The 24,254-nt window shown below is 42.8% G+C and overlaps 1 protein-coding gene across 1 annotated transcript in view; it reads left to right on the top strand.

Moving 5' to 3' along the window:
* Positions 1–21,626: 21,626 nt before the first annotated feature.
* The window catches only part of SCNN1G (sodium channel epithelial 1 subunit gamma), a 30,902-nt gene continuing 28,274 nt past the window's right edge, over positions 21,627–24,254 (top strand). The window contains exon 1 of the mRNA XM_055561553.1: positions 21,627–21,705. The gene's annotated coding sequence lies outside the window, so the exon portion shown is untranslated. The remainder of the gene's footprint in view (positions 21,706–24,254) is intronic.

The raw sequence follows: 24,254 nt of genomic DNA on the forward strand, positions 1-24,254 counted from the left end.
TAGAGAGTCCCTTGGACTGCAAGGATATCAAACCAGTCAATCCTAAAGGAAATCAACCCTGAATATTCACTGCAAGCACTGATTCTGAAGCTGAAGCTCCAGCTTTGGTCACCTAGGTGAAGAGTCAACTCATTAGAAAAGACCGTGATGCTGGGAAAGATTGAGGGCAGGAGGAGAAGGCAGTAACAGAGGATGAGATGATTGCATGGCATCATCGACTCAATGGACATGAGTTTGAGCAAACTCCAGGAGATAGTGAGAGACAGGGAAGCCTGGCGTGCTGCAGTCCATGGGGTTGCAAAGAGTCTGACTCGACTCAGCGACTGAACAACGACAACAAACATAATTACGGTTTTTGACAGGGAATTTTAAATCATTGTAACTAGGCTCAAGCACATCTTTATTAATTAAAAAAGGTCATGGTCACACGTGTAATGACACAAAGACATAAAACGTCTTCATGAGTCAAGGAAATGCAAGTTCATGGTAGCTCTACCGACTCACAAATACATAATAAGCAAAGTATGTTCCTGTCACTCATTTCCTTTTGAAAGGAAAAGTCTCCCCGTGGTACTAGTACATTTTGTAAACCCTCCACCATTTGCTAATCTCTTTCTTTCTCTCCCTTTTGAAACAAGTTCAGAGCCTTCAGCAGGCAGCACAATTCGGGTAGTTTGTGGTTCTTATTCCACATGCTCTTTGAGAACCTTGCTATTCCCCATCAAGGGTAGAATCTACGTCCCCTCCCTTTTGAAACCTGATGACTTTTGTGACAGTCTTGACTAAGAGAGTTCAGCAGAAGTGAAACTATGTGACTCTGAGGCCATATCATAAAAGCTATATACCTTCCTCTTGTCTCTCTCTCTCTCAGAATGCTCACCCTGGGAACCCAGCCACCATGCTGTGAGGAAGCCCAAGCCACGCTGGCAGGGTCACATGGAAAGTGATCATGCCTGAGACCCTGAGCCCTGGGCCTTGGCTGAACTCCAGCTGGCAACCAGCACCAATTTGCCAGCCACGTAAGTGAGCACTCAGAAAAGGGTCCCCCACCCTTCTGTCCTTCCACCCATTGAGGCACATGGAACAAAGACAAGTCTTACCTGCCAAGCCCTGCCCAGACTACAGATTCACAAGCAAAATAAATTGTTGTGTGGTTTCAATCCATTAAGTTGTGGGGTGATTTGTTATGATTGGATAACTGAACACCTGTCTAGATAGATTTCAATTGCATCATTTTGTTTTCCTCCATTTGTTTTTACATTCACTTTCTGTTTGTGGCAACACTAATTTTCTACTTGCTGCAATGATATGAGGTTTTCTTTTTAAGCACATGTACTTCTTGAGTGTGGGCTAGACTTAATGACTTGCTTCCAAAGAACAAAATGTGGGAAGGGGAAAATAGTAAATTTGTGATGGAAAGACCTGGCAGACACTTCCTAAACCAAGTGATGAAGGTTAACACCACTCAGATAAGTCATGTTGATATCAAGTAATGCTTTGTATTACTCGGGATACTAGAGAATCATAACCAATAAGTAGGATATGTGTGTGTGTGTCTGTGTGTGTGTGTGTGGAGGGAGGTGAGGGGAGAGAAAAGGAATAAAGAAAATAAAAAAGATATAAACCTACAAAAGAGAAGTTAAGATATGTAAACATATAGCTTATTCACTTTGTTGTATAGCAGAAACTAACACAACATTGCAATGCAATTATACTCTAACTAGAAAAAAAAAAACAAGAGCATACAGTCAGTGATAGACTGTGTAAATCAAAGTTCCATCAGAAGAACAGAAGCCACTCTGAGGGTTTTGATTGGGAAGTGGAAATGTAGCAGTTACCCCACCAATGTAAGGCTGGGGAACACAGGACAGGCAAGCCATTGTCATCAACCTCACCCCTTGGCACAAGAGTGAGTGAATCTCTGGAATGATCTGACAGCTCTGTGCATCCCAAAGGCAGGGCCGGGCATAGGGTGGAACTAGTGAGACAGTCACCTTGGACACCAGCTTTAAGAGGGTACCAAAACACTCACGTATTAGGGGGTCGCCAGAGAAACAGAACCAACGGAATAGATATGTGTATATAAGGAGATTTATTGTCGGATTTGCCTCACATGGTTGTGGAGGCTGAAAGGCCCTGCATTCTGCTGTCTGTGAGCCAGAGAACCAGGAAAGTTGGTGGCATGATTCAGTCTGAGTCCAAATGCTGGAGACTCTCAGGGGCCGATGCAATGGTTTAACTCCTAGTCTAAATCTGAAGGCCCAAGAACCAGGGTGCTGATGTCCAAGGGCAGGAGACGTTAAATAGCCTGGCTCAAGCAAAAAAATAGCCAGGTTACCCTTCCTCCACCTTTTTGTTCCAATCAGGTCCTTGATGGAGCGGGTGATGCCCAACTGCCCTGGTAAGGTGGATCTTTACTCAGTCTACTGATTTAAATGCTAATCCTTACGGGCACACCCAAAAATCATGTTTTATCAGCCACCTGGGCAGCTCTTAGCCCAGTCAACTTGACACTTAAAATTAACCCTCACAACTCATTTAGCAAAATGAAGAGTGTTTTTTTACCATATTTTTTAAAAGCCAAACAATGCAAGAAAAAAAAAATCTATCATGAATAAAATGTCAAAATTTCACAACAGAATTTTTTTTAATTTTTTTTCATCAAAAACATTTTAACAGAAAACACCTGGTCCTGCACTTGCACAATCCTGCCTTGCCCACTTCACCCTCTTCCCAGCCCTGCTCAGTAGCTCTGGGAGGACCTGCGGTCTGCTCAGCTACCCATAATATTAAGAGGAGTGATTTATTGTCCCTACCAGGAAGATACTGAGAACTTCATGTCTACTGTCTGCTCACCCGTCTGCCCATAAATGTTGACAGAGAATAGCAATTTCTCCTTTATCTTCTGAATTCTTTGTTGGTACCTCTCGTGAGCAAACATTATGAAAGTGATTCTTGGAAATGTAATTCTAGGTTTCTTCCCTGTGGTGCAGAGGAAACCATAAAAGAGAGGTGGTGCTGTCAAGTTCCTAACAGATAACCCAGCAGAGAGATGTGAGGATGTTTCAATAGCTGTAAATCAGGTAAAGCTATTAGCAGAACTGAGAAATACCATGGCGCTAGTGGTAAAGAAGTGAAAGTGAAGTCGCTCAGTCGTGTCCGACTCTTTGCGACCCCATGGACTGTAGCCTACCAGGTTCCTCCGTCCGTGGGATTTTCCAGCCAAGAGTACTGGAGTGGGTTGCCATTGCCTTCTCCAAGTGGTAAAGAACGCGCCTGCCAGTGCAAGAGATGGGAGAGACAGGAGAGATGCAGGTTCAATTCCTAGGTCCGGAAGATCCCCTGGAGAAGGGCATGGCAACCCACTCCAGTGTTCTTGCCTGGAGAATCCCGTGAACAGAGGAGCCTAGTGGACTATAGTCCATAGGGTCACAAAGAGTCAGACACAACTGAAGCAACCTCACAGACACACACCTCTGGGCTTCCCTGGTAGCTCAGGTGGTAAAGAATCCGCCTGCAGATGTAAGAGACCTGGGTTCAATCCCTGGGTTAGGAAGATCCCCTGGAGGAGGAAATGGCAACCACTCCAGTATTCTTGCCTGGAAAATCCCATGAACAGAAGAGCCTGGCAGATTACAGTCCATGGGGTCACAAAGAGTCAGACACGACTGAGCACACATGCATTAAAGAGAGGAAGAAAACAATAAGCAAACAAAATTGTCGAATCTTAGAGATTCTACAGTTCTACAAGCTCAGTGTTATGGGTTGAATTGCCCCTCCCCTCACTTCCTAAGTCCTAACCCCAGGACTTCAGAATGTGACCATACTTAGAGATAGGCTCTTTAAAGAGGTAATTAAGTTCAAATGAAATCTTTAGGGTAAGCCCTAGTCCAATACAGCTGATATCCTTGTAAGAAGCGATTAGGACACAGACACATGAAGGGAAGATCATGTGAAGGCACAGGGAGAAGACAGCCACCTACAAGCCAAGGAGAGAGACCTCAGAAGACACCAACCCCACCAACACCTTGATCCTGTCTTCCAGCCTCCAGAAATGTAGAAAATAAATGTCTGTTGTTCAAGCCCTCCAGCCTGGGGTAATTTGTTATACCAGCCCTAGCAAACTAATAGAGTAAGGAATGAGGGGCATCAGACATAGCAAAAGATGGGGTAAAGCATGGGGTGTAAGGACTTGCCTCGTAGCTCAGGTGGTAAAGAATCTGCCTGCAATGTGGGAGACCTGGGTTCAGTCCCTCTGTTGGGAAGATCCTCTGGAGAAGGGAACGTTGACCTACTCCATTATTCTGGTCTGTAAGATTCCATGGTCTATTCCATGGGCTCACAAAGAGTTGGACACACCTGAGTGACTTTCACATGGGGCTTAATATAGAGAGCCTGGATGAAGACTGTGTATTTAGATCCTTAGGTACCCTCACTTATCACTCACAGTCAAAGCAAAGATGCTTCTAGCTCCAACTTTCAGCATGAAGTATATTTGACAAAGACATTAAACAAGAGAGATTCCAAATTCAGAGAAACAAGGCCCAGTACAGGGCGGGCAAGAGGAACTCTTCTGAGAAGTAGGGAATCACATAAGAGATGGCAACCTAAAAACTGTGAAACCATCCCTAACCTAACCCACTTTTAGTCCCAGACTGGTACAGAGGACCATCAGCAGGAAATTAGCATGCTTTCTAGAGAAGAAGGGCTCTGAAAAAGCTCTGCATGCAGTGACCTTGGGGAGTCTGACGCAAAGGGCTGGTAGATTCCTACCCAACATGGAAGCCCTCTGAGTTGAAAAGTCACACCTCACATTCACAGCTCTGTAATACCTTACTGTTAAAGGTAAATAGCTCAGGGACCTCCCTGGTGGTACAGTGAATAAGAATCTGTCTGCCAATGCAAGGGATGCAGGTTATCCCTGGTCCAGGAGGATTCCACATGCCACAGAGCAACTGAGTCCATGCATCACAACTACTGAGCCTGAGTCACAACTAAAGCCTGTGTGCCTAGCGCTCTGCAATAAGAGAAGCCACTGCAATGAAGAAGCCTGGGCAGGGCAACCAACAGTAGCCCCCACTCGCCAAAATTAGAGAAAGCCTGTGCACATCAATGAAGATCCAGCGCAGCCAAAAACTTAAAAATTCATTAACTTTAAAAACATTTTTTATTTGTTTTAATTTTATTTTATTATTTAACTTTACAACATTGTATTGGTTTTGCCATATATCAACATGAATCCGCCACAGGTATACACGTGTTCCCCATCCTGAACCTTCCTCCCTCCTCCCTCCCTGTACCATCCCTCTGGGTCGTCCCAGTGCACCAGCCCCAAGCATCCAGTATCGTGCATCGAACCTGGGCTGGCGACTCGTTTCATATATGATATCATACATGTTTCAATGCCATTCTCCCAAATCATCCCACCTTCTCCCTCTCCCACAGAGTCCAAAAGACTGTTCTATACATCTGTGTCTCTTTTGCTGTATCGTATACAGGGTTATCATTACCATCATTCTAAATTCCATATATATGCATTAGGATACTGTATTGGTGTTTTTCTTTCTGTCTTACTTCACTCTGTATAATAGGCTCCAGTTTCATCCACCTCATTAGAACTGATTCAAATGTATTCTTTTTAATGGCTGAGTAATACTCCATTGTGTATATGTACCACAGCTTTCTTATCCATTCATCTGCTGATGGACATCTAGGTTGCTTCCATGTCCTGGCTATTATAAACAGTGCTGCAATGAACATTGGGGTACACATGTCTCTTTCAATTCTGGTTTCCTCAGTGTGTATGCCCAGCAGTGGGATTTCTGGGTCATAAAGCAGTTCTATTTCCAGTTTTTTAAGGAATCTCCACACTCTTCTCCATAGTGGCTGTACTAGTTTGCATTCCCACCAACAGTGTAAGAGGATTCCCTTTTCTCCACATCCTCTCCAGCATTTATTGCTTGTAGACCTTTGGATCGCAGCCATTCTGACTGGCGTGAAATGGTACCTCATAGTGGTTTTGATTTGCATTTCTCTGATAATGAGTGATGTTGAGCATCTTTTCATGTGTTTGTTAGCCATCTGTATGTCTTCTTTGGAGAAATGTCTGTTTAGTTCTTTGGCCCATTTTTTGATTGGGTCATTTATTTTTCTGGAATTGAGCTGTAGGAGTTGCTTGTATATTTTTGAGATTAGTTGTTTGTCAGTTGCTTCATTTGCTATTATTTTCTCCCATTCTGAAGGCTGTCTTTTCACCTTGCTTATAGTTTCCTTTGTTGTGCAGAAGCTTTTACGTTTAATTAGGTCCCATTTGTTTATTTTTGCTTTTATTTCCAATATTCTGGGAGGTGGATCATAGAGGATCCTGCTGTGATGTATATCGGAGAATGTTTTGCCTATGTTCTCCTCTAGGAGTTTTATAGTTTCTGGTCTTACATTTAGATCTTTAATCCATTTTGAGTTTATTTTTGTGTATGGTGTTAGAAAATGTTCTAGTTTCATTCTTTTACAAGTGGTTGACCAGGTTTCCCAGCACCACTTGTTAAAGAGATTGTCTTTAATCCATTGTATATTCTTGCCTCCTTTGTCAAAGATAAGGTGACCATAGGTAAAAACATTTTTTAAATAGATAAATAATTCAGGATCATCAGACATGTAAGTAAGATATTTTCCTTCCTTTGGAGGAAATTGAGGCAAAGCGGAGAGCTAAAGAAGAAAATGTTTAAATTGCACTTAACATACTCAAAGAGATAAGAAAAGATATTGTATCTATGAAACAATAACATGATTTTTTTAATTAGAATATAAATTACTTTGGGGAATTAAAGTTTTGATAATTTTAAAACTTAACCTAAGTGTTGGAAGATAAAGTTGCAGAAATTTCCTAGGAAGTTGAATTGTTGTTACCAAACAAGACTCTGTGGGGCCTTCTTGAGACAAACCCTTCCCCCATATTCTCTGCTTTAGCTCTTTTCTGAAGTAGCTAGATAATAGTATTAATATCGGATGCCAATTTCCTGAGTTGTTTTACAGAGGTGGAAACTCCCACCAAATGGAAGATGTTAACTTCTTGATGACCATGAGCACATAGCCCCCTGAAGCCTAAGGGCTGATTAATGTTCATCCCTGTGACCTCACCCAGTAACATCATCCCACCATCACTGAATCAGAGAATTGTGTATGAGCTGATCACAGACTCTGGGACATCCCTCCCTCACCTGTTCTTTAAAAATGCTTTGCTGATATCCTTTAAGGAGTTTGGGGTTTAGGGGGCTAGTTCAGAAGGAGTAAAATTACAGGTCAGCATGGAGTAATATTTACATAAGTCAGATAACACAAAACACTGAGTTGAACTGTCCCTAATTGTCCCTTAGAAGGAAATCTAAAAAAGTGTGAATATATGTGTACGGATAACTGACACCCTTTGCTGTTCGGCAGAAACCCACACACACTGTAAAGCAACTATACGCCAATAAAATTTAAAAACAACAAAAAAAAGGACTGTCCCTTAGCCATATTGAGAGGCTGGTAAGAATACCCAGTGATTTAGCATGAAGATGCTAAATATATGGTTGTCAGTGCCAGTTGACTACCTAACATCTATTCTCCCCTTATGATTTTTTCTCCTTTAGATGTTTCATTTATTTATTTTTTGGCCATACTGCATCTGCATTGCCGCGTGTGGGCTTTCTCCAGTTGCCTTGAGCACGGCTGCTCTGGCTGTGGGGCACAGGCTTCTCATGGTGGCGGCTTCTCTTGTTGCAGAGCACAGGCTCTAGGCTGTGGGCCTTTGGTAGTTGCAGCTCATGGGCTCGAGAGCACAGGCTCAGTAGTTATGGCGCAAGGGCTTAGTTGCTCCATGGCAAGTGGGATATTCCTGGATCAGGGATTGAATCCATGTCTATCACACCAGCAGGCAGATTTTTTGTTGTTGTTTTTTAACCACTGAGTAACGAGGGAAGCCCTCCCTTCATGATATAACAATAAAATTCTGATTTTTTGGGGGGTAGCAATGAACCTGGTTTAAAAATACCATTTTCACCTCCAGAAAGGAGCCAGACAGTGTTCTCATGCCTAACATCTCTGTAGAGATTTTTTGGAAATGTTTTCTCTCCCAGTCTAGGTGCTCTCCCTTCCACATTGTCACTTACTTCTTCCTCCCAGGAAAGTATATTCCAGACCAAGAGATGAAGAGGTCATCTTTCAACGCTGAGATCCAAAAGATGATGGAGTCAAAGAAAACAGAAGGCTGGACCTTGACACCCTTGAGAAGTTGTATTAACTCCTAGGTACTGGTAACACAAGCAGAAAATGAAATTTAAAATAAAATCACTTATGACAAAACCCATAAAATACCTGGGAATAAATCAGACAAGAAACTTAAGACCTCTACACTAAAAACTACAAAATACAGTTGAAAGAAATTAAGAAAATCCAAATAAAGGAAAGGATATACCAAATTGACAATTAGACTCAATATTGTAATGTCAGTTTTGTCAATTGTAATGACAAAATTGTAATGACATTGTCATTACAATGTCAATTGTAATGTCAATTTCTCAATATTGTAATTCTCTTAAAATTGTTCTATAGATTGAACACATTCCCTATCAAAATCACAGCAAGATTTCTTCACAGAATTTGACAAGCTAACTCTGAATTTTACAAGAACATGCAAAAGACCTAGAATTACCAAAATCACCTTGAAGAATGAGGCTTTACACCACCAGAGTAATTATGCAACTTTCTATAATTAGGTTGTTTGCATTACTTCATTGTTATCTGCTCTTTATCATTCCTTCCTTCTACTTTCTTTGGGTTTTACTTTGCTGTTCTTCTTCTAGCTTCTTGAGATGGTAGCATAGAGTATTGATTTTCAGATAGTCTTTAAAAAATTTTTTTAACTTTTTATTTGAAATAATAATACAAGGGACTTCTCTGGTGATCTGGTGGCTAAGACTCTGTGCCCCCAGTGAAGGCAGCGGGGTTTGATCCCTGGTCAAGGAACTAGATCCTCATGTTGCAACTAAAGATCTCACGTGCTGACACGAAGATTGATAATTCCATGCACCACAACTAAGACCCGACACAGCCAAATAAGTAAATATATTTATATTTTCCAAAAGAAATAATAGTACAAGACTTACAAGGAGTTGTAAAACTAGTACATAGAGTTCCTTGATCCCTTTGGTCAGCTTCTACCTATGCTGACGTCTTATAGAACTCAAGTGCAATATCAAAACCGGGAAACTGATATTGGTACATAGTTGAATGACCACAAACCTCATTCGGTTTTCAATGAGCTTCAAATGTGCTCATTTGTATATGTGAGAGGAGGGAATTCTGTGCAGTTCAGTCCCATGGGTAGACTTAAGTGACCATGCTACGATAAAGACACAGAACTGGTCTACCACCACAGAACAACTCGCTCCCGCTGCCCAGCTATATTCCCACTCACCCTCTCTTACCCCCATCCCTGCTTCTTAGCAACCATCAGTCTGTCCTCCATTTCCATGGTTTTGTCAATTGAGAATGCTATATAAATGGGATCCTCTAATGTATGATCTTTTGAAATTAGATTTGTGCATTAAACATAATGCCCTTGAGATCCACCCACGTTGTTACATTTGTCAACATTCATTCTTTTATTACTGAGGGGAAGTCCACTGTATGGATGTATCACTTTGTTTAACCATTCACTTACTGAAGAACTTTTGAGTTAGTCCCAGTTTTTGACTCTTACAAATAGAGCTGTAATGAATATTTCCATTAAGATATTTGTCTGGACATAAGCTTTCATTTCTCTGGGGAAAATGCCCAAGGATGTGATTGCTAAGCTTTATGGTAAGTGCACATTTGGTTTTATAAGGAACTGCCAAACTGTTTTCCAGAGTACCAGTTTACATTGCCACCAGCAATGTATGAGAGATCCAGTTTCTCTGCATCTTCGCCAAGAAGTATTCTTTTAAAATACATGCATTAGAGTTACACATTTCCATCTGAGCACTGCTTTGGTTGGATTTTTGAGACTCAGTTGTTTAAGCCACTGTTAATCAGTTCTTCTAATACTCAAAGCTGAATGAAATCTTAATCAATTGTGCCCTGTGTAACTCCAGGGGGCCATTATTAACCTCATGGTCTAGAGTTTTGTAATAAGCACTAGCAACTCTGAAATGAGTGTAAAATAGGTTAACTGATTACAATACAGGTTGATGATTTGTCTTCAAAAACCAATAAAATATACAATTAGAAAAAAAAATCTGAAAGCTTCTAGTATACATCGAGAATTCAGTTAGGAGGAACAAACCTGATTTAAATGGAGTGGCCATGAAAGACTTGCTGGAAAGATGAATTTTGAGCAAAGGTCAAAGCAGTGAAACAATGAGCTAGGAAAGATTAGGAAGGTGGGCATTTCAGGCAGAGGGGAGCACAAATGCAAAGGCTTTGAGATACATATGTGTCTGGGTTGTTTGAGAAACAGTGATGCTGAGGGCAGTTTGGAAGCGAGTGAATGAGCGGAAAGTAGTGGGATATGAGGTCAGTATGGTAATGGTTTTAGTGGCACTAAAGCATGCAGGGATCCAGGAAGGACCATATGGGAGGCTATAAAGCTGACCTCAATATGTTTAAAAGGATTGAAATCATATATCGTATGTTCTCCGACCACAGTTGAGTGAAATTAGAGATCAGTAACAGAAATAAATGTGGGAAATTCACACATGAATTGTGGAAAATGAAGTGTGGAAATTAAACAAGACACTTAAAATTTTTTTTCTTTTATTTGGCTGTGCTGGGTCTTAGTTCCAATGTATGGGATCTCTAGTTGTGGCACGTGAACTCTTAGTTGAAGCCTGTGGTATCTAGTTCCCTGACTAGAAATTGAAACCAGGCCCCCTGCATTGGAAGCACAGAGTCTTAGCCGCTGTACCATTAGGGAAGTCCCAACAAGACACTTCTAAATAACTAATGATCAAGAAGAAACCACAAGGAAAATTAGAAAGTACTTTGAGATGAGTGAAAATGAAGACACAACATATCAAAAATTATGGGATGTAGCTCAAGTAGTTCTTAGAGGAAAATGTATAGCCTTAAACACCTATATATATAAAAAAAAGAAAGATATGAATTCAAGGGCTTCCCAGATGGTTCGGTGGTGAAGAATCTGCCTGCCAATGCAGGAGACACAAGAGAGGTGGGCTCAATCCCTGGGTCAGGAAGATCCCCTGGAGGAGGAAATGTCAACCTGCTCCAGTATTCTTGCCTGGAAAATTCCATGGACAGAGGAGCCTAGTGGTTAACAGCCCATGGGGTCCATAGAGTCAGACATGATTGAGCACGCACACACACACACACATCAAATCGGTAATCTAACTTTCCACCCTAAGACACAGAAAAAGGAGAGCAAACTAAATCACGGAGAGCCATACGGGATTTGGTGTCTATAACTTTTGAGTATCTTTTGTATCCTGAGATGGTTAATTTTATGTATCAACTTGACTGGGCTAAGGGATGCCCACACACCTGATAAAACATGATTTCTGAGTGCCTCTGTGAAGCTTTCTGAGACATTAGCATTTGAAGAAGTAGCCCAAGTAAAGACCATCCTCACCAGGGTAGGCAGGCATCATTTAATCTGCTGAGGACCCAAACAGAAGGACAAGAAAGAGGAGGGGGGGGTTTCTCTCTTCTTGAGCTGGGATGTCCATCTTCTCTGCCTTTGAGCACCTATGCTGTAAACAACTACTGTTTTTGGAGCCTATTTAGTGCCAGTTTTTCACACTTTTGTGCCTTTTGTTGGTGATCTTGCTGTTTAAGATGGCCTCCAAGTGTAGTGCTGATGTGCTGTCCACTGTTCCTACCCACAAGAAGGCTGTGATGTGCCTTTCAAAGAAAATATTTGCGTTAGATAAGCTTTGTTTATGCATGAGACATATGCCATAGGTGAGCAATGTTCATCAATGCTGATGAACTAACTAACTATATATGTATACTATTTTATATATTTATTTATTTATCTGGGCTGTGTCAGATCTTAGTTGCTGCACATAGGCTCTTCATTGCAATGCGTGGGCTCCAGAGTGCACAGGCTCAGTAGTTTTGGCATGCAGACTCTCTAGCTGTGGCGTGTGGGCTTACTTGCCCCACTGAATGTTGGATCTTAGTTCCCCAACCAGGGATAGAATCCATGTGCATAGTCTTGGAAAGCAGATTCTCAACCACTGGACCACCAGGGAAGCCCCAACAGTATATATTAAATAAGATATTTTAAAACAGAAACACACATTTTTAAAATGTGTTTATTGATCAGTTGATGAATGCACTGTGACCAGAGGCTCACAGGAACTTAGCTCTCAGTTTCTCCTAAGAGTAATAGTTCAGTATTTGCTAATTCAGTGTTTGTGATGACTTCATAATTTCAAGTGCAAATATCAAGAAAAACTCTACGTTTTTAGTTCTAAAGGTAATCTGACTGTGACATCTCTTATCAGTCATGTGCTGGCTGGAGGAGGTCACTTTCACTATTTCATCCTTCTTGCAGTTTCCATCTCAAAGCTGCAAGTGGCATTTTGGAGGAGAGGAACATATCATAAGAGACCTCCTGCATACAGGGAGAACCCACAACTGCACCCATAGCTGCTGTCCATGGTGCTGATCATCTAAAGCAAGCGTGCTGCAAGAGAAGAAGCATCAGAAAAATCATTATGAAATTTGCATGAGTAAACCTAAGGATCCTGTCCTCTACTCCTCCATGATCAAAGAGAATAGCTTTCCAAAACTGGGTAAATAAGCATGCATGATTAGAGACTCCTGATCCCATCCTTGTAACATCAACATAACATACACAAGTACTGAGGAACACAGTAGTAGAGCCACAGGAAACCTGGAAAGAGTCAAAGTTGGGAGCAGACTTAATGATTACCATGGAGTTCCCACACTTAGCCAATCCTGTGTTACTGAGGACTAAGCCCTAGTATCAGTTTAACCAAGCCTTCTAAATCACTTCAGATTCTCCTCTAACTCTCCAGAAGATTTAAGATCTCCTTGTATTTCTCATGACTGGCTTCTTGAGTTCCCAAACCTTGAACCTCTAAAACCCAGAATCTTTGCAGACTCTGCATTACAAAAACTTTCAAAAAGCAGAAGCAAATTTTAGATAAATTGATACAACAGAGAAGACAGTGTTTCACTGAGACAGTAATCAAGAGCAAGTGCCAAAGAAGGGAAAATGGGAGAAATTATGGAAGATTAGCTGTTTTGAAACCCAGAATTTACCTGAATTTTGCTTTTGGGAAAACAACCACTGTCTCACTCTCAAACCATGTGTTTTGGGTAAAGATGATTCCAAACCTAAGCATGTGATCCAAGCCTAAGCCTGTCAATGCATTCTCTATTCTAATCACAGCTTTCAGGTAGAGGTTGGGACATGCTTCAAACAAGGTAATAAAGCCTAATTAGGACAATTCAGTAGTCATGTATAGATGTGAGAGTTGGACCATAAAATGGCTGAGCACCAAAGAATTGATGCTTTTGAACTGTGGTGTTGGAGAAGACTCTTGAGAGTCCTTTGGACTGCAAGGAGTTCCTTAGTCAATCCTAAAGGAAATCAACCCTGAATATTCATTGGAAGCACTGATGCTGAAGCTGAAACTCCAAAACTTTGGCCACCTGATGAGAAGAGCCAACTGATTGGAAAAGACGCTGATGCTGGGAAAGATTGAAGGCAGGAGGAGAAGGGGACGACAGAGGATGAGATGGTTGGATGGCATCACTGACTCAATGGACATAAGTTTGAGCAAACTCTGGGAGATGGTGATGGACAGGGAAGTCTGGCATGATGAAGTCCATGGGGTCACAAAGAGTCAGGCATGACTGAGTGACTGAACAACAAGGACAATTCAAAACAAATTCTACAATCTATTCTGGAGCCACAAGTCTTGCTGGACTCAGTTATGTACATTAGAGACTGGAGCTAATGCAATCCTCTTATGACCAAACTGGACAGAAAATGGCATGAACACTGAGAAAGTAGAGCCAAGACTTAATCATAGAAAAAAACAGGTCCTGGTGACATCTTTTTGTGTGTGTGACATCTTTCGAATCCAGGCTTATGCTAAGCTGAAACCAAATTCCTCAGTATATGAGATGATTTGTTCCATCTTAAAACTAAACTAGTTGAGAGTTGTTTGTTTCAGATACTTTCAAAATACAGAGTTCTACTTAGATTACAAATAAGTACTAGAAGTGGACTAAAATATTTTAGGTGATGTATGATAAAATGTGAAATTCACGAAGGCCAAGTAAGTTGGATACAGGGCAGTGAAAACCCTTTTGACATAGCTAGTAAGTTGGGAAGCCTTTTTGCCTGTTAGCAAAATGCTGATTAAATTCTCTTAAGGGGAAGGTTTTTATCACCTGGCTCAGGAAGCATACACTTCCTGAACAAATGATGCCCAGAGAGAAAAATGCTGTGGTTGGTGTTGAAGTGGGGGGGCTCCTACCAGAATCATATGGCTATAAGCTAGGGGAAGATGATTTCCCAAAGGAAAATACAGGCTCTGTTGCCAGTAGAAAGTGAAATAGCTTCCATGCAGGCAGGAGAAATAGATTCCATCAAGAACTCTCCTGAAATAGTTGTCTTGTAAGTGCTTTCAATAAGTTCCCTCATAAGCATGTCTCTTGAGCCTTAAAGAATCTGATTAACAAAATAATGTTTCTTATACTAGAAAATGATGCTAACTTTTATTAAAAGCATTTATGTCCCTTGGAGAAAAAAATGTCATAGAAAATTAATGTAACCAGATTTGCATTTCTTTATTATTATGAAAAGTGATGCTATTGGCCCAAGGTAAGTCAATGTGCAGAAACAGTATTCAGGTCATGGGAAGCTAGGGTTGGATTAAGAAATAAGAATGATTGTTGTGTGTGTGTGTGTGTGTGCGCACGCACACACGTGTGCATGTGTGCTTAGTCACTGAGTCATGTCCCAATTCTTTGCAACCTCATGGACAGTAACCCCCCAGGATTCTCTATCCATGGGGATTCTCCAGGCAAGAATACTGGAGTGGGTTGCCATGCCCTCCTCCAGGGGATCTTCACAACCCAAGGATTGAACCCAGGTCTTCCACATTGCAGGTGGATTCTTTATTGTCTGAGCCACTGGGGAAGCCCTGATTGTCTATTACGTCACCATTTTTCATGAGCTTAAGTTGTGGAAGATGGCCCTCACTGGAGTTATCTGACATAAAAATAATGTTCCCCAGAAAGTTTGTAGATCCTGCATCTGGGACTGGATATGGAATACACTTACTTTAAGGAGCAGAAGATGGCATCACCCTAAGCAAGTAGATTGTTGGTTGAAACTCCTTTGATTTCTAGTGAGGGAAACTGAACTCAAAATATCTTAAGCACAATAGCCAATGTATTAACTAACACGACTGAAAAATTTAGAAGGTAAACCCAGCTTTGGGTTGTGCTAGGTCCTGAGACTCACATGTTATCATCAGGGCTGGAACACTTTCCATCTCTTAGCTCTCCTTTTCTTTATTCTGGCATTGCTTCCAGGTCTCATGTGATTTTCCCAGAACTTCTTAGACTACACAGTCCTTTCTGCTACTAGCTCCAACAGTAAAGAAAGTTCTCCTTTTCCGTCTTTCAGAAAACATCCTGGGTGGGCCTGACCCTCACTGGATTGAATCGGGGCCCATGCCCACTCCTGAACAAAACACTGTGACCTGTATGTTAAGATAAGCTGATTGGCCAGGCCCAGAGCCAGAGGTGGGATTAACCCAGCTTGAACCACAGTTCAAGTATTAGGAAAGGGGGCTGAGTTGTTCTCCAAAGGAAATTCAGGATGTCCCCAGAACAAGAGGAAATAAATGTTGATTTAAAAATAGAAGAAACAGATGACCACTACACCTGTGCTTTGGGCAAGCAAATTTATAAAATCTGTGCATTTAGGGGACAATGTGTGTGCACGCATGCTCAGTTGGCTCAGTCATGTCCAATCCTGTGTGACTCTATAGACTGTAACACACCAGGCTCCTCTTTCCATTGGATTCTCCAAGGCAAGAATACTGGGGTGGGTTTCCATGCCCTCCTCCAGGTGATCTTCCCGACCCAGGGGATGAAGCAGTATCTCCTGCATTGCAGGCAGATTCTTTTAACCACTGAGCCACTGGGGAAGCCCAGGGGACAGTGTAGTAGTACCATTAGTCACTCAGTCATGTTTGACTCTTCGAGACCCCATGAACTATAGTCCAACCAGGATCATTTGTCCATGGAATTCTCCAGGCAAAAATACAGGAGTGGGTTGCCATTCCCTTCTCCAGGAGATCTTCCAAACCCAGGGACTGAACCTGGGTCTCCTGCATTGTAGGTAGATTCTTTGCCATCTGAGCCACGAGGGAAGCAGGCATCAAGGAAGCAGGGGAGTCTTATCTAAATGTATCTTTTCCTAAGTGGCCTGGAAATAGTACTACTAACTCAAAAGGAAGTGTTGGTTCACTTCATTTTAGGATTTCTTCTTTACTCATAACCACACGCTCTAAAAATTGCCCATTCTCCCACAGTGGTGGACATCCGCTGTCATGTTTAATCTTACTCTCATGCTGCTGGCTTATTGGACATGAAGACACCTGACCCCCAAAATCTAGCTCATTGGCATAATAGTGGACAATCAAATTCTTCATGGGCTCCCCTGAGACTGAGAGGGGTTGGGGAACTCCAAAAAAAGCCCACAAAATCCTCCTGCTGAGAGATCCAGAAAGTTCCTGGTTCCCACTCTCCTGAGGCCTTATTTATGTTTCTTTGGATCCTATTTAAAAGACTTCTGCCTGCATCATTTAATAATTTCTTGGTTTTGCTGATACTAATTTAAGTCTATTTCTCTTCACTGAAACAGTGACTTTACTGAGACTAATTCCACTCACAAGGTTTCCAGTACCATTGAGAAAGGAGTAGCTGGTTTTGAGTGTAAGCAATTTCACTCTTCTCTGAACTTGGCCCCTGTGGTTGCATTTTCCAGGCTCTGAGCTCTGGCTACTGAGCCTGACACTAGTCCCAATAGTCCTGAGATGCTTGGGTCGTTCAAAGCTTCTGTATGAGTGAAGTTATACCAGTTATCAATTGCCACATCAATGTTGAATGACTGGTGCAGCTGGAATCAGCTGGGGAAGGAAGGAAGTGTTACAGTCCTTCTGATCTTGATTGGGCCTGTCATATTGAAAAATAACAAAGGAAGGGGTATGAGGCATTTGGGATGATAGGAAACACTGTGATTTAAAATAGGGCAACCAGGGAAGTTGTAGCCGATAGAATAATAATTCAAAAACTTGAAGGAGGCAAGGGGATAATCCATGGAATCATCTGAATGATCGTGTGTGTGTGTGTGTGTGTGTGTAGAGAGAGAGAGAGCAGTTCAGATAGAGTGGACACCTGTCAAAAGGCCTGAAACAGCAGTGTGTCCATCATATACAAGAAACAATTGGAGGTCAATGAGAAAGAAGCAGAATAAACCAGAGTATAAGCCATAGGAGATAAAGGAAGCTTGATAACAGGAGTCACGTCATGGAGGACCTTGTAGGTGTCGTGAAGACTTTGGCTTTTACCCTGAGTGAAGTAAAAAGCCACCAAATGGATTTAAACAGAAGGTGATATGATACGGCTAATATAACAGCATCCCAGTGGGCAATGTACTGACATCAGGCTGTAGAGGATAGACTCATCCAGACTAGTTGGGAGGCTATGGCAACGATCCACAGGAGAAAGATGATGGATTGGAGCACAGTGGTGGCCCCAGAGGTAGTGAGAAGTAGACTGTAGATACATTTCATAAATATGCTTCCAGGGGAAAAGAAGTGGCTTATGGTCTAATAAGGGTTTCCCACGTGGCACTAGTAGTAAAGAACTCACTTTTCAAGGCAGGAGACAAAGACACGGCTCCACCCCTGGGTTGAGAAGACCCCCTGGAGGAGGACATGGCAACCCACTCAAGTATTCTTACCTGGAGAATCCCATGGACAGAGGAGCCTGATAGGCTACAGTCCACGGGGTTGTGAAGAGTCAGACATGACTGAAACGACTTAGCACACATGCATGCATGGTCTAATGATGATAGAGTTGTTTCAGTTTTTATAACTTTGATTAACCATGCCGCCTTATGCAAGCACCTTGAGAGAAGGCTTGCAGTCCCATGGCCTAGGAAGTGAGGGGCTTCTCTCCATTTCAGCCATTCCAAGGATGTTTTGTCATCCTTCATGTAGGACCTGGAAGGATGAAGTTTGGTCCTACTCACAGCAAGATTCTCATGCAGCCTTGTGGGTAAGTGTGTAGGTTTTGTGTTCTATAAAGCAGGCTTGGATGCACTTACAAATGCTAAACTTCAACTTTCTGAGTCTCAGTTCCTTCATCTGTAAAACTGGGGTAATAATAATTCCATAAGCAGAGGCAGCGATAGCATAGTAGAAAAACAAAAGTCACAACTGAATTCAGAGGGAAAACCAGACACAAAAAGACACACGTACTGTGTGACTCTATTTACATGAAATTTAAGAACCAAGAAAGTGAATCTATTATTTGCCCTAAGAAATGCTGGCTGTCTGTGGTAAGCGAGTAAAAATGGGCTGAAGGAACTCTCTGGGGCAATGCGCTATATGTTGATTTAAGTGATGCTTACATAGTACATATATTTACCAAAATTCATGGAAACCATAAAATCTGTGCATTTCATTGTATATACACTCAACTTGATTTTTAAAGAGAAGGCAATCTAGCCTAAATTAACTATACCCACAATTGCACTTATCTCACATGCTAGTAAAGTAATGTTCAAAATTCTCCAAGCCAGACTTCAGCAATACATGAACTGTGAAATTCCAGATGTTCAAGCTTGTTTTAGAAAAGGCAGAGGAACCAGAGATCAAATTGCCAACATCCGCTGGATCATTGAGAAAGCAAGAGAGTTCCAGAAAAACCTCTACTTCTGCATTATCGACTATGCCAAAGCCTTTGACTGTGTGGATCACAATAAACTGTGGAAAATTCTGAAAGAGATGGGAATACCAGACCACCTGACCTGCCTCTTGAGAAACCTATATGCAGGTCAGAAAGCAACAGTTAGAACTGGACATGGAACAACAGACTGGTTCCAAATAGGAAAAGGAGTTCGTCAAGGCTGTATATTGTCACCCTGCTTATTTAACTTATATGTAGAGTACATCATGAGAAACGCTGGGCTGGAAGAAGCACAAGCTGGAATCAAGATTGCCGGGAGAAATATCAATAACCTCACATACGCAGATGACACCACCCTTATGGCAGAAAGTGAAGAAGAACTAAAAAGCCTCTTGATGAAAGTGAAAGAGAAGAGTGAAAAAGCTGGCTTAAAGCTCAACATTCAGAAAACTAAGATTATGGTATCTGGTCCCATCACTTCATGAGAAATAGATGGGGAAACAATGGAAACAGTGTCAGACTTTATTTTTCTGGGCTCCAAAATCACTGCAGATGGTGATTGCAGCCATGATTGCAGTAAATAAAAGACACTTACTCCTTGGAAGGAAAGTTATGACCAATCTAGATAGCATATTGAAAAGCAGAGACATTACTTTGCCAACAAAGGTCCATCTAGTCAAGGCTATGGTTTTTCCAGTGGTCATGTATGGATGTGAGACTTGGACTGTAAAGAAAGCTGAGTGCCGAAGAATTGATGCTTTTGAACTGTGGTGTTGGAGAAGACTCTTGAGAGTCCCTTGGACTGCAAGGAGGCACAACCAGTCCATTCTAAAGGAGATCAGTCCTGGGTGTTCTTTGGAAGGACTGGTGCTAAAGCTGAAACTCCAATACTTTGGCCACCTCATGCGAAGAGTTGACTCATTGGAAAAGACTCTGATGCTGGGAGGGATTGGGGGCAAGAGGAGAAGGGGACGACAGAGGATGAGATGGCTGGATGGCATCACTGACTCGATGGACGTGAGTTTGAGTGAACTCCGGGAGTTGGTGATGGACAAGGAGGCCTGGCGAGCTGCGATTCATGGGGTCGCAAAGAGTCGGACATGACTGAGCGACTGAACTGAACTGAACTGATAGTGACATAGATCTGATGTTAAGTGTTATTCCTGATTTCAACTAGCTCCAAATCTTGTACAAACATTTTTTATTTTTATGACACAGGTTTATATATTTATGTATATATACCTATATTTATATGGCTAAGCATTGAATAATTGATGCTTTCAAACCGTGGTGCTGGAGAAGACTCTTGAGAGTCCCTAGGACTGCAAGGAGATCAAACCAGTCAGTCCTAAAGGAAATCAAACCTGAATATTCATTGGAAGGAGTGATGCTAAAGCTGAAGTTCCAGTACTTTGGCCACTTGATGCGAAGAGCAGACTGATTGGAAAAGACCCTGATGCTGGGAAAGACTGAAGGCAAAAGAAGAGGGCAGCAGAGGATGAGATGGTTGGATAACATCACCAAGTCAATGGACATGAGCCTGAGCAAACTTCGGGAGATAATGGAGGGCAGGGAGGCCTGATCTGCTGCAGTTCATGAGATCACAAAGAGTCAGAAACAAATTGGTGACTGAACAACAGAATATATATATATATATATATATATATATATATCTAAAACAAGAAAAAACAAATGAAATTCTCTTGTAAGCCTACCCCAAGAGATAACTTCTTTTTAAATATTTCGATATATATTCTCTGTATTGTTTTGTAGCCTGCTTTTTTCTCTTAACTGTCCTTTTTGTTGTGCCAATTAAACTGGGTAAATACGTTGTCAGAAAAAAATACACTAATAGGATTTTATCTCCCAAAAATAATCAGAAATGAACATGATATTTTACAGAATAATTTATATTAGTAAAAAATTGGAGATGATCTTGAAATAAATCAAAAGATCAATTAAATGATGTGTGAGTGGAATACTTAGGTAAATGTAGTTATTGGCAAGGCAAGTTTCATATACTATATCAGGAAGTGAAAAAAGTGCAGACCGCTTCTCCTCTCTGCACCTGTTCCTTCTCTAGTCAATGGGGCTGTGACAGAGGTGTCCCTACAGTCCCTGCCAGTTGTAATTTTCCAAGCTCATTTATTGTAGTTTTCAGCGTGAGTTCCTAAAATAAAAAGAAAGAAAATGACAGCTGAAGAGACTGAAAGATGAGCGACCTGCCCTAACATCCCTGCTGCCCAGGTGGGCACTGAAGCGCCCTCGGACTCCATCCAGGTCAGGAGGAAGCCGGGGACAGGAGGCTACTTGGGATTTCTCTTGATGCTGGGGCCGGGAGGGTGCCCAGCTGGACCAGAATGGAAGGCGCTGGGCAGTAACAGGGCGGCAGGAGGCGCTGCGAGAGCGTGAGGAACAGGATCCAGGGTGGCCTCAGGGCGGCAGCAGGCACAGCGCCGTACCGCCTGGAAGCACGGCGCGGGACGGGCTGGGACGCAGAGCGCCCTCGGGATGGCAGGGGGCGCTGCAGAATCGTTGCCGACTCTGGGATGCCGCAAGTCCCCCGCCGCTGGGGAAATACACCTGGGCAGGTGGGGGGCGGGGCCCTATGGGGGCGGGGCTCCAGGGGGCGGGGCCCAGCCCACAAGAGCCTTGGCTGCTGCGGCTGCGGGATGCTCTCGCTGTAAGAGGAGCGGAACGGAGCGTACTCGGATCGCGCACACGCTAACCGCAGACACTTCCGAACCGAGTGAGGTGAGCCCAGCCGAGTTGGGTCGGGAGTTTCAGGCACCGGAGCGGCCGCGGTGAGCTTCCGGACTTTGGTCGGGCGGTAGACGCGGAGTGTGCATCATCAGCCCGGGGCTGCCTTCGGGTACCGGGGATGCTCGGACTCTTTCCCAAATACATCCATTCGGTCTTGCGCTCTGCTGTCTGCCCACACGGTGGCCGGGGAGGCAGAGCTAGAGCCGGAGGCGTTTCTGATTTATTCAGAAACTGGGTCCAGGGGTTCGGGGCTGCGCCCCGCCCAGTCTCTCCACCCAGCACTTGCTCATTCCTTTCCTGGCCTCAGTGAGACGCGTGGACCTGACCGCGGTCTTTCCTTCCACCCCCTGGAATGTTTTCTTTAGGGTGACTGTGGTTGCAGAAAACAGCAAACACTTGAAGCGAGTTGGTTGGGTTCTCTGCTGCGGCTTCAGCCCTGGCTGCCCTCAAGCAGACGTGGCTTCGGGCACAGCACCGGGTCCCTCTGCGCGGGGAGGGCAGGGGCTGCAGAGTCGCTGGTGAGGAGCGCGGATCTGGCGCCCAGAGCCTGAGGTTCGGCTCCCATCACTGAGATTTTGGGGACAGTCGAGGTCGGGAATGGGCGAGCGGGGTGCAGAAGAGAATCACGAGGGACCCCGGAATTCCAGAGAATTATTTTAATCCTTCTACCTGTGTGGCACTGGACAAGTTGCCTAAACTCTGCACCTCAGTTTTCTTCTCTGTGCCTGCTCGAGCTCAGTTGTGTCTGACTCTTTGTGACCCCATGAACTGTAGCCCGCCAGGCTCCTCTGTCCATGGGATTTCCCAGGCAAGCATACTGGGGTGGGTTGCCATTTCCTCCTCAGTGAGGATTAAATAAGGTAATGCGTGAAAAGACTCTGAGGAGAAAGCTTGAGAGTAAAGGATCAATAAATGAAATCTGGTATTATTTTTGTTGTTCTTGCTGCTGTTGCTGTTGTTATTATTATTTGGGGAATAGTTTGTAGTTCAAGGCTCCTGGTTTCAGTTGCAACTCCACCATTTTCTAGTGTGACCTTGGACAAGTTGCTTAACTGCTCAGCATCTCTGTTTCATTTATATCATGGAGAAAATTGTGGTGCCTATTGCCGAAAATAGTTGTAGAAATTAAATGGGCTAATACTTGTAAAGTGCTTAGAAGAATGAGTGCTGGGTGTCAGTTACTAACTCTACCACAAGGGCATCATGTTTAATCAAGCAATATAACCTAAATGTAGCTACATCCTTGCTCTGTAGCAAACCTTACTTTGCTCAGAAGTTGAAATATTATATTATTTGTGTGAAGATGTATATGTTTTATGATGAGCAAGGTAGGTTCCCTTCTTTCACCTGCGGTTTCACTGACATTGGTGGCTGACCCACTGGGGTCAAAGCAGTCCTGGGGAAGGGGCTGATGGGATAGAGGGACCCTAGGAGTTGTATTTAGTGAGAGGACAAGAAGGTTTGATGACAGAAACTTCCAGAATCACAGTTTCTGTGGAACATTCACAGAGGAGAAAATCTTCCCTGGGTTGCAGTTTTATTTGATACAAAATTGTACCTGGACCTAGGTTTCTAAAACAAACTCTTGCAAATTTTTGCTTTTGAATTGTAGGGAGAGAGGAGGTTGGGATGGACAACATTTAAAATGATAAAACACAGTAAATCACTTTCCTCTTGCCAAGAGGTTTATAGCATAATTTTGAAGGTCAGAGACCACAGCAAGATCATATACATCTGTGAAGGCTTAGAGTGGCTGGCTGCCTCTGGACATCTTATCTCCCCTGCAACACTCTGTATCCTTGCTGTCATAAACCTGAAATTTACTGACACCATAAACTTGAAGGCTTACCAGTTTGGCCCAAGCTCCCAATTTTGGACAATATCCCATGGGTTTAGGGTAGAGAAAAAGTGAGTGCTCAAGTCCAGAATCCTGAAGAACAAGATGGGGTAAACTACAGTCTTTGTCCCAGGCCCAAGCCTTCTGGGGGGGGGGGGGGTGCAGGGGAGCATGGGGATTACACTGTATATCTTACTCCAAATTATAGTATATCCTAATTTGTCTCTGTCACCTATGGTAGGCACAGGAGACAGAGTTTCCATATATTCCTCCCCAATGCCAGTGTTTACTAATACCAATGTTAGGAAGCGATTGTACTAACTACCCAGAATTTGAAAAGTAGATAGCTCAGAATCCCATCCTTAGTTCCAGGAACTGCTAATTAACTCATGAGGAGTGGGCAGCACCCAGCACAATAGCAGTCCCCTCAAGGCATATACCATGATGATAAAGGTTGCAAGGTTCCAACCAAGTGCCTCTATTTAGTAGCTGTGTGATTTTGCACAAGTTACTCCAACCTCTCTGAGCTCATTTTCTTCCTCAGTAACCTGGAGATAATAATAGTATGCCTACCTTGTGGCATTGTTGAAACATGAACTGAAGTATAGATAGATAGATTTGGATCAAGGTTTATTATGTATATTTTATATGAAGAATGAGACTGTACGCATTTATGAGATGAGTGAGACTATATATTATTTTA

The sequence above is a fragment of the Bubalus kerabau genome, chromosome 23 (genome assembly GCF_029407905.1).
Source record: "Bubalus kerabau isolate K-KA32 ecotype Philippines breed swamp buffalo chromosome 23, PCC_UOA_SB_1v2, whole genome shotgun sequence".
NCBI classification, from domain to species: Eukaryota; Metazoa; Chordata; class Mammalia; order Artiodactyla; family Bovidae; genus Bubalus; species Bubalus kerabau.